This window comes from Sus scrofa, chromosome 13, assembly GCF_054392235.1.
Source record: "Sus scrofa isolate SSC_HxYL_T2T_F1_AM1 chromosome 13, Sscrofa_HxYL_maternal_Yorkshire_Landrace_v2.0, whole genome shotgun sequence".
Taxonomy (NCBI): Eukaryota; Metazoa; Chordata; class Mammalia; order Artiodactyla; family Suidae; genus Sus; species Sus scrofa.
Genome location: NC_139395.1, coordinates 165,946,152 through 165,962,242, shown reverse-complemented (window position 1 = coordinate 165,962,242; position 16,091 = coordinate 165,946,152). Strand labels below are relative to the sequence as shown.

The 16,091-nt window shown below is 39.2% G+C and overlaps 1 protein-coding gene across 49 annotated transcripts in view; it reads left to right on the top strand.

The window, feature by feature from the left end:
* HHLA2 (HHLA2 member of B7 family) overlaps positions 1 to 16,091 on the top strand; it is a 140,132-nt gene that overhangs the window by 63,788 nt on the left and 60,253 nt on the right. For 8 of the 49 annotated variants that reach the window (XM_021070441.2, XM_021070438.2, XM_084991497.1 and 5 more), the window contains exon 2: positions 2,102 to 2,261. The exons of 35 other annotated variants lie outside the window; for them this stretch is intronic. The gene's annotated coding sequence lies outside the window, so the exon portion shown is untranslated. Of the gene's footprint in view, positions 1 to 233; positions 345 to 2,101; positions 2,262 to 16,091 lie in introns of all 49 variants that reach the window. 6 more of the 49 variants (XM_084991484.1, XM_021070439.2, XM_005670245.4 and 3 more) reach the window with 1 other exon arrangement.

Below are 16,091 nucleotides of genomic sequence, written 5' to 3'. Positions count from 1 at the left end.
AAGTTTCTGCCACAAGTGGCTGCTTATCTAAAGACTTAGGTGCAAATGATTTCTTAAAATAGTGCTCCCAGGAGAAACCAGTTAGGGATCTGGGTGGCCAGCAGGATAGATGGGATGAGAATATATCCCAGGTGAGCCAGTGACATGCAAAAAGGAGGTGGCTTGAGCTTCTGGGGAATTTCTCATCAGATGGTGCTAACTGAAAATCCTGCTCTTTTCACTGGGATTTGGAGGTGTGTGGATGTCAGGCCCCGGAGACTTCCACGGCTATCTCATCACCATGAGGAGAGCCAGAATGCATATGGAGCAAAAGCAGAGAATGCAAAGCAGAGACATGGGACCTGGTAATATGATTCCTGGATCAAACTGGTCTGAGGCCCCCAGAATTTTCAGTTATGTTTCTCAAAAGCCAGTTTGTCCCAGAATTTTGTTGTTGTTTTTATTGCTTGCAACAGAATTCTGAGTTCTCAAACATTTTATTTTAGGAAACCTATTATACTTATCTAAATATACTTTAATCTTGAGACTAGGGGTAATCAAAATGACTAATGACATCAAATAGTTTCCTAACAGCTGAAATATTTCATAGCATTATATGAAAAAAACTGCCCTTTCCCATTGAGAAGGAAAGCGATGGTTATACATCCACAAATATCTCTTCTAACTTATGTCTTTTGGTCTTCGGATTTGTGTTTTTAAAATTTGAGAGTGAGGGGACCTAGGTCCTCCAAACTAATTTTCCTCATTGAATTTAGCTTTTTTATTTTATGTGCAAAACAACTTTCTATCCAAAATACGCTCCCTAGATTATGTTTCTAATGTTTGTGTACATTCCTGTGCTTTTAATGTTGCCTACTCTGACACAGTTCTGTAAGTTCTCTTGGAAGGGCTTTTTACTGTTTGTCTGGCCTGTGAATTCTGTAGATGTGACAGCAGAAATAAATGACTGAATCCCAAGGATACCCTTGCTCTATTTTCCTGCTTTTATTTTCTTTTCTGAAGATTCCAAAGGCATATGTTATTTTTTGGAGTCATTTGCTTTCTTCTACAGCTATCTTATTTTGGTCCTTTCTCTTAAGATCCTCCTACTGAACTCAAAATGCACTCCTCATGTTTTTCTCCCTCCATCTGAGGTTGGCTATATTTCTCTCCACTGCCCCCAATTACTTCAAGTGTCCTTGTCTCTTGTGTTCTTATTTTCTTCCTTAGGCTAATTTGAGAAACGACATTGCTCCTTTTTCCCTTTGGACATTTTAAGAGTGGCCCACAGAAGTTTTCATCTGTCTGACAAATTCTTGTGATCTTTCCTTGTAAAAAGTCTGCCTCTGTCTTCCTTAAATCAAGCAGCCTTAAGGTTGTCTTGCTTCCTCCTCTCTTCATGGAACCAAGCAGCATATTTGATTTCCCACTTCTCTCTGCCTGCTACCTTAAACCTTCTCTTATCCTTTCTCTTGTACTTCCAAGTCAGTTTAATCTGAGTGACGCATTTTCTGGGTACTAATTTTCCTCATTGAATTTAGCTTTTTATTTTATGTGCAAAATAGTCTGGGTGTTGCTTGCACATTATAGAAGGTAAAACAAATTTAATCCACATAACTGAGCCAAGGTATTTGGATGGTATTATCATTTCAGAAGAAAGCTGAGATGGGGTTTAAGAAATAAGGTTAGTAAGGATCCAAAATTTGCTTTCTGTGTTACTATTTACCATCTAATTCATATGAGAATGTATTCTAACTAGTTAGATCTGATTTGTCCAGTTGGGAAATGTATTTCACTCTGAAGATTTAACAATCTGATCTGTTTATGGTATATCAGTTGGGTTCATTAATATCTTTTTCACAATATAATTGGTCTGAAATTGTAAGCACTAGATTAACTAAAACCTGCAAATATTTTACTGCTCAGGTGTCCACCTATCTTTTATTTTGCTCATAGTTTATTGACAAACATTATTTTATTGACAACTTTACATCTGCCCCAACTTTTCTGCCCTTCTAATTTACTTTAATTTGTTCAGGTTACACCTGAAGACTTTGTGGGGTTTTGGTTTATTTTATTTTATTTTGTTTTATTTCATTTTATTTTTTTGCTTTGCCCACAGCATAAAGAAGTTCCTGGGCCAGGGATTGAACCTGGGCCACAGCAGTAACCAGAGTCACAGCAGTGACAACTCTGAATCCTTAACCTGCTAAGCCACCGGGGAACTCCACAGCTGAGAACTTTTTTATTCAGACAATTTAAGACATTCTGGTCTGTTCAAGGCAAGTAATATATATTTTTTTGAATTGCTTTTCAGTTTTTTTCTCTTCCCCAGTGTGGCTGTGACTTCCTTAGTGTTTCCTTTTCACAAGGGCTTTCCTCAGGTGGGAGGAGGCTCCTCTTTGAGTAAAGTGCCTTTTCCTAGTTCTGATCCTGGGCACCTAATTCAAAAGAGATTGTACAAATTCCTAAGTGATAAGAATCCTGGGAACATTTTTTGTTCTAATAAGGAGGCTCTGGGTGGGCTCTTAGATGGCTCCTGGTTGGAGGCAGTTCACCAGAAAGATCAAGTCATGACTAGAAGCTTGGAATTTTCAGCCCTACCCCCCACTTCTCTGAAAGAGGGGACAAAGGTTGAAAATGGAGTTAATTATTAATCATGTCTATGTGAGGAAGCCTCCATAAAAATCTCAGTAATGTTGTGTTCAGAGAGCTTCCAAATGGAGAGTGATGCTTCCCAACTCCACAAGGACAGAAGTGCTTGCACTTGAGACCCTCCTAGACCTTGTCCTGGGTATCTTTTCATCTGGCTGTTCATCTGTATCCATTAACATATTGTTTAATGAACTTCTCAGAAAAAGGGCTTCCCTGAGTTCTATGAGCCACTCCAGTAAATAATCAGATCTAACGGGGAGGAGATTATGGGAACCTCCAATTTGCAGCCAAGTCGGCCAGAAGTTGTGAGGACACTAGGGAACTGCTACTTTTGATAAGCCTCTTGAAGTAGGGGGCAGCCTCCTGGGACTGAGTGAGTCCCTAACATGTGGGACCTGACACTAAATCTAGGTAGTTAAATTACAGCTGGTGTCACAGAATTGCTTTGGTGTGGGAAAACCCCCTACACATGTGGCAACCAGAAGTGTCAGAATTGAACTCTTCTGTGTGAGTAGAAAAGGGGACATGTAGGAGGAAAATTTTAGGTGTTTTTTTTTTTAAATATGATAATTGGCTTTCAGTAGTAACTCTGTTGTATTTAGCTAGTTCTATATTGTTATTCTTACTAAGAATTTTTAATGCATGTTTTGTTTTCTTAGACCTGCAATCCCATTTTCATCTTACTCTTTCATCTATCTAGTTTTTATTTACTTATTGTATAAATATTCTGGATATTACTTTCTAGAGAATTTGGACCTAATGTAAGTGAAGGCTTTCTTTTAAAAAAACGAAAGCCTTATTATTCTAGGTTGGACTTCATTTTTTTGCCATTTGTGTGCTATCCCAACCCCCACCCCGAAAACCTAGACTATGGTATATATTGCATTGCATGGTAGCATTTTAAAATTTTGCTCAGTGGCTAAACAGAGTGCTCTGACATAGTATGTGTGTGATGGATTCTTGACTTTTTTTTCTGTTGCATCTGGGGCCTCTGATCACTATCAGAACCATCAGTGCCACCCCCTCACATCAAAGAACTCTTTGAGGCTGAATATTTTGTATTCTATCCTCATTTTCTTCATCTGAGTTACTGGCCAGGGGTAGATGTTAAGCTTTATGCAGTTCTTATTAGACAACTGGGCAGAAGTCTTTTTTTCTAACCTACTAAATGTTCCATTCCAGGGTTTATATCAGGGTTTATATTGTGTGTGTGTGTGTGTGTGTGTGTGTGTGTGTGTGTGTGTGTGTGTGTGTGTGTGTGTCTGTAGTTTTCTAAGGGGGAATATGTCAGGGGCGCTTTGGATGATTTCTCCCAGTTAAAGGTACAGTTGTGTAAGCTCTACTTTCATTGTGGTCAGCTCCACTGTTTATGTTCTCATTTCTTTCCTACTACTCCCCTGTCAAGAAAATAAAGGAGAAGAACAGTTCATCTCTAAATTTGGGTATTATGTTTGATTCCTAGAACTCCTATGACAAATGACCACAGACATGGTAGGACAACAAAACTTACTCTGTCATTGTTGTAAAGGTTAGAAGTCTGAAATCAAGGTGTCAGCAAGACTGTATTCCAGTAGAAGTCTCTAGGGGTGAATCCCTCCTTGCCTCTTCCAGTTTCTGGTGACTGCTGACACTCCTTGGCTTGTGGCAGCATCACTCAAGTCTCTGCTGCCATCATCTCATGACCATCCTCCCTGTGTGTGTGTATGTCCTTTCTTGCCTCTCACTGGATTTAGGGCATAGCCAAATTCAGGATGCTCTTGTAATGATCTTTACCTTAATTACATCTGCAGAGACCCTAGTTCCAAATAAAGACACATTTCTGAGGTTCCAGGTATACAGGTATTACAGGTATATTAGGAAGAACTTTGAAGAGTTTGTCAGTACACCCACAAATCTACTGGGTCACTGAGGGTTGGCTGTATCCCCTCTATTAAAAGGCCACAGCTCATGTCCTGAAGACTCCAGTCTCTCTAGATCTGGTAAATTGCTCCTTTAGCCCAAAATAAGAGTGTTCTCTGCTGTTAGCCTTGGGGGGCACTGTACAATCATTAGTTTCCCTTACCCCTGGGAAATAGCTTTGTAAATAAGCACATTAGTAAACTATTCTTGACTACCCCAATATATTGTCACATCTGCTGCTCAGTCCCTGCTTGATTCTGCCTTCTTGCCTTATAACTCATTTTAAAGGTAATATTTCTATTTCCCCATTGAAGACTATTTGTTAAAGGTTTTTCAGATACATGCTTTGTCATATTAAAAAAAAATCTTTGGAGTTCCGTTGTGGCTCAGTGGTAACAAATCTGACTAGTATCCATGAGGAGGTAGGTTTGATCCCTGGCCCCACTCACTGGGTTAAGGATACAGCATTGCCATGAGCAGCAGTGTAGATTACAGACACAGCCAGGATCTGGCATTGCTGTGGCTGTGGCATAGGCTGGCAGCTGCAGCTCTGATTTGACCCCTAGCCTAGGGGCTTCCATATGCTGTGGGCATGGCCCTAAAAAGAAAAGGAAAAAAAAATCTTTTAGGAGTTCCTGCTGTGGCACAGTGGGTTAAGAATCTGATTGCAGCTACTCAGGTGGCTGTGGAGGTGTGGGTTTGATCCCAGCCTGGCACAGTGTATTAAGGATCTGGTGTTTTGGAGCTGTGGTGTAGGTGTCAGCTGTAGCTCAGATTCAGTCCCTGGCCTGGGACCTTCCATATGCTACAGGTGCAGCCACTGGAAAAAAAATATTTTTTTACTCATTTAATGAGGTTTTTAGATTATTTTGTAGGCTATAAATTTATTTCCTCTTATTCAAATGATTGTATTTTCAACTTCAATCTGTTTATTGTATTGACCTGGGTTCTGTCAGAAACAGGACCTGAAATAAGGATTAAAATGTTGATACTTAATTTGGAAGGTGTACACTCAGGGTAGTGAGAGAGAAGGTAAATGGAAATGAGGCAGAAAAAGATGGGAAGTTTTGTGAAGGGATGGATTACCATGTTGGCCATTTCATGATTAGCCAAAAAAAAGAAAAAAAGATACCTGGCAGTTTTTTTGGTTATTGCATTCACTCAGCATCAAGAACTTCCTGAATGCCCTGCATAGAGAAGTGTGTCTCCAAGCAGAACATGGGAGGATGAAACACATATCCAAGTTCCATCATTTTGTCCCTTCGATGGCAGCTCAGGATGCCTTCAAAAGGCTTGAATGAAAGTATGGCATTATGGCATTTCATTCAAGCCCAGAGTCACAGGTCAAGAATCCAGGTCTGTGGCTGGCTTGCTCACTTCTGCAGTGATAACCAGAAGGGAGGCCCTAGTCCTTATCAGAGAAAATGACTAAGCAGGTAATAATAGTGATGGTGTTACTGAGCCCTCTCCAGATTCTTGGACAATAATACCATAGAAATGAATATCGATTCCATAAGAATCTTAGGCAAGCAATTTTTTTCTAATTAGAAGAGCTAGTTTGTGCACAAGGGAGGAGGTGGAAATGAAAGTGCCAGCTCTCCAAGTAGAAGGGTGAGTTGCTTTTATAACAAAAAGGAAGGTTTGACTCATGATAACTGATAATTTCCAGAAATCATCAAAATGCTTTGATCAGCCCCAGATGGCTCCATGGTGGCTATCAGGAATAGAGAGTGCTTCTGTGAGGGGAAAGAAATGCATGAGAATTTTCTGCAAGAAAGCACAGCAACAAACTTTACAACCTAAAGTTGAGCCTCTTGTAGCAACTCGGTATATTCCTTAGCATAACAGAGGTAAAGTTAATCTTTTATTCCTGCAAGCCTGGTTTTGTCCCTGGGACTTAGCACCCCCTCTCCCAGGGCCTTTGTTCTTCAGCTTGCAAGACCTGTTTTGCCTGAGTCCATTCCCCGGTCCTTTTCCAAAATGGCTGTGCTCTTGTCTTCCTACTTCAATGGTAGGGTCTCGTTAAGCATTAGAGCCAACAGAATCTGCAGAAGGACATAAGATTTGGGTCTAACACATGTGGTGAGTCATATTTATAGATTTTGTTAATATTAAATCTTTGGATCCCTGGAGAAAATCCAACTTGGTCACTGTGGCAGCTATGAAAACGTAGGGTTCACATCTCCTACCGTCTGGCATATAATTGATTGACAGCCCCCGTTGCTGCCCTCTGGGTGAATCCCCATCTTTGTGGACATGCTTGATCTCACTGGATCCTCAGCCATAGTTTACTGACCCAGTGATTGAACACAATTGGTAGTATCAATACAGGCAAATTCTTGAAGGACGTGGGAGTTCTCAGATAGATGACTGGCTTATGGACTCCTCAATGGTCTTGTCAAAGCGTCCTTAGAACAGCAGTGCAGTCTAAGGTTGTTTTACTCCATTTCCTCTTTTATTTCCTCCTTCCACACCACAGTCTGAAAGTTCTGCTGACTTGTGTTTTCTCACCTTTACCCTTTACAGTAATTTCCCACGGCAAATCTCTTGTACATATTATCTCATCTGGGTGTCTTCTTCTTGGAGGACATGCAATTAGCACAGATATGGTCTATTACCTGTTTAAACATTGTTAGATTTGGCATACTAACATTTTATGTGTCTCTTTTGTGCCTGTGCCATATTTTTTTGATGACTGTAGTTTTTCATTATAGTTTGAAGTCAGGGAGCATGATTCCTCCAGCTCTGTTCTTCTTTCTCTGAATTGCTTTGGCTATTTGGGGTCTTTTGTGCTTTCATACAAATTTTAAAATTATTTGTTCTAGTTCTGTGAAAAATGCCATTGGTATTTTGTTAGGGATTGCACTGAATCTGAAGATTGCTTTATGGTCATCTTAACAATATTGATTCTTCTAGTCTAAGAACATGGTATATCTTTCCATCTTTTCATGTTCTTTAATTTCTTTCATTAGTGTTTTATAGTTTTCAGGGTACCAGTCCTTTGCTTCCTTAGGTAGATTTATTCCTAGGTATTTTATTCTTTTTGATATGAGGGTAAATGGTATTATTTCCTTAATTTTTCCTTTTGACACTTGAGTGTATAAGAATGCAACACATTTCTGCTTATTTATATACCTCACATTTCTTAAATATTAGCACTTTCTTTCCCCTTTCCATCATTCCCAAATTTTATTCCTAGACCTAGAATAGGGCATAAATATTTTTCTAGGAAAAATTCTAGATTAAATTAATAAAGTGTATTATTTTATTCCATTTCAATATTTATAAGAAAAAGCAAGCCTTAAATGGATAAAAAGCAGTATATATGTTTTAAATTGCTTTCAGGCAAAAAAAAATTTAAAGAATGCAAAATCTGTCAAAAGTTAATATACTTATGTTATTTTCATCAGTCATATTCTATTGGCATTAATAGCATGTTGCTCCCCTCTTCCTTGTTGGAAAAAATCAGCTGGCTTACTTGTTAGTTTTTTTGAAATTTCTTGGCAAGTCAGGATAATTCATTTGGATTATCAAGAGAAATTTTATAGTATAATGGTCTGAATTCTGATTCTCAAAAGTTGTTAATCACTGTAAATTAACTGCACCCCACATCCATATTGGCAATGAGAATGGATTTGCTTGTGTATTATAATTATAGATTTGATTTCTCATCTCAGCAAATATAGAACTGTTTGCCCTTCTGGTGCAACTCGAGAATGATTTGAAAACTTGAGAAACCATTTAAAGTTTGGACTTAGGGAATATGTAAGTACTCGGTGTGTTACATAGTAAATATTTGGCTTTATGTTGTTTGCCCCAGTATATTAGTCTTATACAACTTTTTAAATGCAATATTTAACAGGCATATTCAGTCAATTTTTTTTTAACAAATGGATTTTTGGCAACTGTGTACTAACATGCCCAGATACAAATACTATTTCTTGTGTAAGATTTTGCCATCACCAAAATGCACTGTGGATTTAGTAGATGGTTATAGTTTATATATCTTCCAGGTTGTTTTAAAAAGATAAAGAGTTGAGAACACTTAGAAAATTCTCTTATTTATTTTCCTCAGTTTACTACATGGAAACAGGCATGTGCATCTGCATATAGTATTTATACTTGGAAAATTGTTCTGCTCATAGCAAACCTGTATTTTTTTTTCTAGCTATTTGCAAGTGGTTGAGAACAACACCTGGGAGTTTTGTCTTAGTGTTTTCTAATAAGCGTATAATAATTTTGTTAAGCCTCTAGGGACAACCTTTGCCTAAACTGTCTCTTGAGTGGTCCCAAGTACTGACACAAATTGACAGATAATTAAGACACATGTAAATGTGCCCGCTAAATTTGAACCTTTGGTTAATGCTTAATTATGTTATTTAGCGCATGGCAAAACACTTCAGATGATGACTAACATTTTGAAAATAACAAGTAATATCAACTATTAAGTATGATTTATCCAGATGTATGAAAGGGAAAATGTAAATTCAAGCAAAGGGAAGGTCCTGCCAAATCAGCCTCTGCCAAAATTATTAATAAAGTGGAACTCAGTTCTTAATGTTACCTTTAAAATCCTCCACTTTTTCCCTGTCTCTTTTCATTTGGAGCTGGGAATGAACATTGGGAGGTGTTGTAGCTTTCAAAGTTTGTCTCTTCCAAATAGGGACTGAACTAGAACTGCAGCACATGGTATACATTTGACTTCATTAACTAAGACCTGGAATGAATTTTATTACTTCTGGGCCCATCTAAAGAGATGTCTCTGTCTCCAAACTAGTTTATTCTATATGATAGCAGAGAAAGTGGATGACACACAGCTGTCTTGGTAAGCTTATGTCTCATTTGATATGAACAAAAGTGTCCAGATGCTGTAGCAGCTGTATTAGTCACCTCTCTGTTGACTTCAGTTCTCTTTCTGTCCTTCCCCTAGTCCACTGTGCATCACAAGTACACATATGATGCACAAATGGGAACTCCATTTCCCTGGCCCCCTTTCCCTTTGGCTTTTTGTAGGTTCAGCCACTAGAAATCACAGGCAGAAAATTGGAGTGCTGAAGGGGGGAAACCAGACTATTCCCTACCCCATAATTACTTCCTGGGGTATTTCTTTTTCATCTCCTAAAGGTTCCAGCCCCCTACACCAATGCTAACACCATTTTCCATTGTCCCTCCAGCTCTGTGGGTTGTAGCAGCTTTTGTTACTGCTACTGGGTTGCCTCACTCATCCCCATTGCTTCCCACCTCTCCTATCACTCATGTGGCCAATTTCCTGTAATTAATTTCTTCTTTGTGGAAGACCTATGGTTCTTCCTCTTTCTTGGCATAGACAACTAGCTATGTCAATGGGCAGGTGTCAGTATGAGCAGTAGCCTCTGTTGATGTACTGCCCAAATTTTGTTTTCTGGGAAGGTAGATCCCATCCCCAGCTGTTAATTGGCTCATGAACTCACTCTTTTCAGGAGAATTGCCCTTGCCCAGAGATGCCTGGAGGCTGTGTAATCCCACCGGGGATGGCCCATGGCCAATCACTGATTCAAGTAGGATATAAAATATTGACCCCTTGCTCAAGGATGACCAAGACCAGTGTGTCATTCATGTTCCAGTGCTTCCTGTGCCATTTTTTAGAGACCAGACTTAGCCAAGCCCATCTTTCCTTGGCTTCTTTCCTGTCTCTGTCCTGCTTCTCTCACTTCTTCACAGCTTTTTCTTGAGAGTATACACTTAGAAAATCAATTGCATGAGAATCCCCAACTCTAGCTGTGCTTTGAGGGAACCTGACCTAAGAAGGTATAATTTCATGGAGAAAATCAGTTAACCTTATGAGCTGGTTAAGTGGAAGTTGTGAACAGAGCTTCAACTACAGTTCATAACAGGTTAGTGATGGTGAGAATGAAAAAGGCAACAGCTGGAGGATTCTTGGAGGAATTTGCAGTTGCTGGAGAACTCAGAGTTTTAATATGTAGAAAAAAAAACAGTTCCTTATAAAAATAAGAAGGTTTAGAAAGGCTAGATGTTATAGTTAAAAGCTAATACTGTGCTTTTGACTATGTGAATGGGAAGCCCCAAGGGTTTTGAAGAGTAAACATACCTGGGGGGTGATTAAAAAATGTGAGTCTGATCTAAGACTAGATATATAAACTCTGTGAGGCAATTAAATGAAGGCCATTTTTCTTATATTTGAATAGGAACAAAGTTCTCCTCTTTCAGAAAAATTCTCTTGTATCCCCCTTATGACTCAAATGATTTTTAGTACAAAATTATTATTTTTTAATATACTAGTGACCCTTCCATGCAGCATGTCATTTTGGTCTTCAGTTAATGAAAACATGTCTTCCACCCTTATTAACATGGGACAAAATTTTCCAGCTTGATAGAAAACAAAGGCAACATCAACACTGAAATTTTGTAGCAGCATTTTAACATAGCATCCAGGAGACTGAGAATATAAGTCATTTCATCACAGAAATTTAAATAAGTTCCTCACTGTCATTTAGATAAGGAGGAATTAATCTTTGGACCATTTGAAGGGAGGGTAGATGGATGAAATCTTGAGGGGGACCCTCTGATCTGCTTTCAGGGAGACTCGGGCTACAGCAAAGATTGGTTTAGACAGAAGACAAGACTAAAAAAAAAAAAAAAAAAAAAAAAAGGAAGGTAAAACTGAAATCCAGGGGGACTAAGAAGACCAGGAACAAGAGAAAAAAGGTCAACACAGCCAGTGCCTTATTGGTTAGCTCACCACCTTGGTGACCATGCTCAATTCTTTGGGACCTTTTGAGGAACATTAGGAAAGGTGCTTCAGAACCATTAGCATTTATCCCTTCCAGTCCTCCCGTGGACATCTCCTCCTTCATATTTTTTGGATTGTGACTGCATGGGAAAGCATAGGGAGAGGATTCCTGTGGCTCTCTCACTTCCTGCTTCAGAACTTCTAGGTACTATATGGTCTCTGGACAAGGTAGTCCAGGCTGCATCTCCAGTCAGCTGGTTAAACCTTTGCAGAGTTGGTTGCTGCAGCATGGACAGAGCAAGAGGTTTGCTAAGGTACTGAAGTCATACAGGCTACTAAATGTAGGATGCAAAGATTTGATCTAGAGTAAGGCCTGGCTCTACCATAGAAACTAATCTCTGTGACCTTAGGCAAGTTAGTCTTAAATGACTAACGTGAAAATTGGGACCGAGAGTGTTTAGGAACTGACCTCCCATCATACCCCCTTGCAGGGCTAAAATGACTTCATGAGAGCCCTCACATTTCTCCCCATCCCCCAAGTAAATTCTCCCTAATTTGCAAATGTAATATCTTTGAGGGACTCCGGATAGCTTCACGGAGATGGTACCACTTTCTCTTCTGAGTGCACATTGTTCCTAGTGAAAGTCTAGCACTAACCATGTTCCATGTAGTTGTATATCCCCGTATTTCTCCTGGACTGGACTGTATGGGACAGAGACTGATTTTCTCTGTTTGCCACAACACTGGCAAGTTGGCAATCAAACTGTTGTTCTAACAAGTACTATGAGTACAGTTCGTACTAACTGTGGTCTTAACAAGGAGATTAAGAGAGAAAAGTGGTGGAGGAGGAAGGGGGCAGCCATCAAACTACACTCCATATCCTTGTGAGCGCCTACGTTGTCACCATGAGCAAAGCAAATCTATGGTCCTGCACTGTTTTCTTTGAAAAAAGTTTTCTCCACTCCCACCTCCTTAGACTTGCTCTTTTCCATTTTGTGGCTTCCTTCTACCATTTGGTAGAATCTGTTCATGAAGGTCATGGCTTCTCAATTTTTAAATATGACAAGGATATTACTGGGAGTGAAGGGGGTCAACAGGAGAAGGGGAGGGCCTTGACTTGGCACCAGATTTCTTAGGGACCAGACTGGCTGTACCCACAGCTCTTTTTTCCATGACTCCCGCAACTTCCTTCTGTCACAAGACAAGCTGGAAAGACAATAGAAAATAAGGAGAGGGTAGTAGGATGTGAAAAAAAATATGTACCAAAAGCAGACTCACAGATATAGAGAACAGACTTGTAGTTGCCAAGAGGGAGGGAGGAAAGAATTGGGAGGTTGGGATTAGCAGATGGAAGCTATCATATATACGATGATAAACAACAGGTCCTATAGTATAGCACAAGGAACTATATTCAATATCCTTTGGTAAACCATAGCAGAAAAGAATATAAAAAATAGTATCTGAGTCACTTTGCAGAAATTAGTACATTATAAAACAACTATACTTCAATAAAAGTTTTTTTCTTTTTCTTAAATTCTGTACCTACTATAGAGCTAGGCATTTTACTTCATCAGGTTGTGGTGGGGATTAAAGAGACTATTTGTATCCAGTTCTACCCCCAATATCCATTTTTCAGATGAGAGAAGAGCTTAAAGACTATCAAAGTATTATAACTAGTATATATAACTCATATTATCAAAGTTCTATAACTAGTAAGTTTTGGAGCTGAAAGTAAAAAACCAGGCCTAACTCCAGAACTCATGGTCTCACCTTCCTCCTGCTAAAACATCTACTGTTACTGACAACAAAGCTCAGGTATCCCCACCAGGAAAGGGGCCTGCCACTCTGGATTTGGGGCTTGCCCCCCCTACTCATCTGAATACAAAGTTGCTGTGCCAACCAAGAAAGATGCCAGGCTCTGTGCCAAAATTTCTTTTCAGCTCTTCAGAAGAACAAATGCCCTTATTTTCCTAGATGGGTTAAAAATGATGCTTTTATACTTGCATTAAGTCTTCCTTCAGAGCCTCACCCTGTGAAATTAGATGAAATTTAAGGTGGCTGACCTCAAGGTCAGAACTGAGCCTGGGGTATTTCATACATATGCAGTGCACATTATGTGGCTCTGGACATAAGAATGTTGGCAATTGGAGAATACTTAGGTATGACAGAGAGAACATGGCCTCCCATTACACAGAATGGGAATAATAGTCTGTTGGTGCTTCAGCTTGTGCCTGGGGGCCATGTCAGTGTGTTGCCTCAGGGCTGTGCAACTTGCTCCTTTATCACTTGACTCCGAGCTCATCCTCCTGTTAGTCAGTATCTCCTGCAGAGGCTATAGGTGCAGAGGAGGCACTTTGTCCTCACTGCTGCTCATTCTCAATGTGGTCTTGGGCAAGTCTGTTAACCTCCACTACAGCTCATCTGTCATGTGACAGGTCAGGGCTGGCTGGCATTCCAAGAAGCTTTCTACTCTATGGATTTTCATTTGTTTGGGTAGGCAAGCCATTAGATAAACTGAGGTGATTTATCTTAAATAGTAGGAACTCTCCCTCTGGAAACTCAGAGGGCTTTCCTCTGAGAAAATGAAGCTAGGCCAAGCAGTACAGGTGATGTCTGCCTTAGATGAGTAATTAAGCTAGTCAGGGATTATTAGCCTATGTATAGTTTGGGCTAAATCCTTTTCATTAGAAAACAATGTAGAATTAGAAGATTAATTGGTATTTGGCCCAGTTTTAAGTATTATTTATCAAACTAGGGATGGCTAGTCTGATCATTTTGAATGTTAAAAGCAGACCTACAGAGGCTGGTTTTCATGAGAGAAGAGAGTCTTGAGGCTTATTCAAGTTATTTGGAAAGTATGTCAGCTGGCAGCTGGATTTTCTTGATGTTTTAAAAGGACATATAATAAGCATAAATAGAAATATATGTGGTAGTTTTCTTAAGATTGGTTGTTTTTAAACTAGACTGCTATACACTGCATTTTCTTTTCTCTTGTTTTTCAAATAGCTGTCCCTTAAAACTACCTTCATTCAAAAGCTTGATCTGTTTGTGTGGTTTGAATGTGGTTGATGTTTATTTGGGTAATCTAAGGTAGCAGAAGAGGAATATATTTAATCATCTAACCTTTACAATAAGGAACATTTGAAATGTCAGCATTTTATTTCAGGAACAGGTGAGCTATTACACTAAAAGACCTTTATTTATTTATTTACACCCTGCACCTTTCTGAAAAGGAATTTGAAACAGCTTAGAGCAGCTTATAATAAAGGGTAAAATAATATGAAAAAAATATGGAAGAGGAAACAGAATAAATATTCCAGCCATGAAAGTCAACATAGTTGCTGTGATGAAATATAAACCTCTGTCTAAGATTCCAGGAAACCAGGCAAGGCGAGAAACAAATTGTATAATCTTTAATATTCAAAATAAGAGAACAAGTTCTTCTGGTTCTTCAGATCTCTAAGAGAGCACGTTATATAGGCAATGTTGGTTTAATCTATTCAACAAATATTTAAGCACTTATTATGTAGCCATATCTCTGTCAGGTACTGGAGGCAAAACTATGCAGATATGAGTGCTCTTCTTGTGATGCTCACAGTCTATAGGTGTGACAAACATTAAACCTATTGCTCTACAACTAATTGTATTTTTCTTTTGTCTTAATTAGTGAAATAATAATAATTCTTAAATTTGCTTCAGTGTCTCTGGCTTAGCATTCTTCCCTGACTTTCCAATCTGAGACCTGAAAGATGAGTAAGCATCAGCTAGGTTAAGGAAAAGGAGAAGAAGGTTGGGTGGAATGTAGAACCTGGGAGCGGTACCCAGGACACTGCAAAGTCAGGTGGTGGCGGGCATGTCCACAATTCCCCAACATCCCAATCCAGCTTTGCTTTATCAAAACAAGGATGTGGGTCTAAGTAGACAGATTTTATTTCTTGAGAAATATTGGCCTTTTATTTTATTTTTTTTTAATTAAAAATTTTTTTTTGTCTTTTGGGTTGTTTTTTTTTTTTTTTAGTGCTGCACCCGCAGCATATGGGGTTCCCAGGCTAGGGGTCCAATCAGAGCTGTAGCTACTGCCTACTACGCCAGAGCCACAGCAACACCAGATCCAAGCCGCATCTGTGACCTACACCACGGCTCAGGGCAATGCCAGATCTTTAACCCACTGAGCGAGGCCAGGAATTGAACCCACAACCTCATGGTTCCTAGTCAGATTCATTTCCATGACACCATGATGGGAACTCTGGCCTTTTATGTTAAAATTACTATACACAGTAAATTACATACTTCAAGTCTCCTTATTTCTTTAATAAAACTTGGAAACCGTACATTAATTCCCCAAAAATTAAAAAAAAAATTGATCTGTGAAATCCAAAAAGCAGGAAACATTGATCTACATAGGATCCTCTACAAATATGGCTGGAGAGCCATCTAGAAGAATAACAAAGGTTTAGAGTTGAAGCCTGATTTAGTGATAGGGTTTCCTCAGGAACCAAGGTAATGTCTTCTAAGCACATAAGCCATGGCTGCCCTGGGTAATTACTCAAATTAAACAATATAAAGCACATGGCTCATGGGAGATTGAAATCTAGGTCTTGTTACTCTCCTCAAATCACATACCCTGGTTTAGGGCAGGGTCTCCCCGGAAGAAAGGGAACCTTTTTTAATAGGAAGACACTGTGGCCAATGGTAGCAACATCGTCTTCCAGTGATCTGGTTTGATCCGAAGATAGAACTTAACAAGGCTATAGGAGTGTATATGGCATGGACCTAGAATCTCTGTGACATTCTTTAAGCCAGGTATTTTTTAATGTATACAACCATT